A 1,342-nucleotide genomic window follows, 5' to 3' on the forward strand; every position below is an offset into this window, starting at 1 on the left:
TACATTACAGTATTACATAATATCGCTCTGTAATTCAGTATTCATTACGCCATCTTTAGCAACCAGAAACTGAACTTGCTTGTTGTTGTATGACATGTACAGTCGAGAGTCGTACTATTAATGTTTTAGTACGATATTTGTTGGTAACCACTTGTGGATGAATTAACGTTTTGGCATATTAGTTATGTTATGTCCTGAACAGCATGTCCCCTATTCAATAGTATTTAATAATCGTACTGTATATTTTCATACTGTAATACACACAAAAGTAACGTCTTATTTGGTAATCAAATCTCTCCCAGAACTTCCTTGTAGACAATAATTTTTGTGTATGTCCCCGGGTGCCGCTCTGGTTGTTCAGTCATGACCATTACTTTTGTTTTCGCTATAGATATTCCTCTGGACAGTGCTACGTACAGTTGACCATGGCAGAAAACATGATGTGGTAGGTACAATCCAACATTTGGTATTGTTTGACCTTGTGCCTTATTTATCGTCATTGCAAAGCATAGACGTATTGGAAATTGTTTCCGAATAAATTTGAAAGGATATCTTTCATTCTCGGGTAGTGATAAATGTATTCTTGGAATAAACATTTGTTTTGTGGCATATTCACCTGTTGTTATTTCGGCATGTATGACATTCTTGTCGAAACCCCTACAAATCAATCGCGTACCATTGCACAAACCATTTAAGGGGTCCAGATTTCTCAACATCATTATGGGCACATTTTCTTTAAGTACTAACCTAAGATATACAATGTAAGCATTCATCAATAGATATGTATTAGAGATTGGACAATTGTTTAATTTTCATTTGCGCTATGAGCAAACATAATAATAAGACATATGTGTAAGTTTTGATGTATGTGATAATGTACCTATGCGGCGGTAGTCCATTTGGTGTTGAGGTATTCTTCTTGATAGTTGTAATACCCCGTATTCGAAACAGACCAAAAATGCAGATTTTGAAAAGTTTCAGGTGCAACCCACGGTTGCCATCCACGGACCGTAGGTCAGACCACGGCCCGTGTTGGTGGTCCGTGGTTCAACATTGAAACCCCTCCCAGACCCAGCTCAGAAAATCAGCTAAGTCCCAACTCACGGACAGACCCACAGTCCGTAGATCAGACCACGGTCCGTGGTCTGTGTCCATGGATCGAGACTTCCCTTACCCAGCCTCTGACACAAACTACGGTCGACCATCACGGACCGTCATTCGATCCACGGTCCGTAGGTCTGACCGTAGATGAGGGTTAGCAGCCAGTTAGCTGAAAATTATTGATCGGTCAACTTCAGATGGTCATAACTTCTAACACAAAAGAAATTGTGTGTCCCATGAC

Source organism: Solanum tuberosum, unplaced genomic scaffold (genome assembly GCF_000226075.1).
Source record: "Solanum tuberosum cultivar DM 1-3 516 R44 unplaced genomic scaffold, SolTub_3.0 scf00131, whole genome shotgun sequence".
In the NCBI taxonomy this organism is placed as follows: Eukaryota; Viridiplantae; Streptophyta; class Magnoliopsida; order Solanales; family Solanaceae; genus Solanum; species Solanum tuberosum.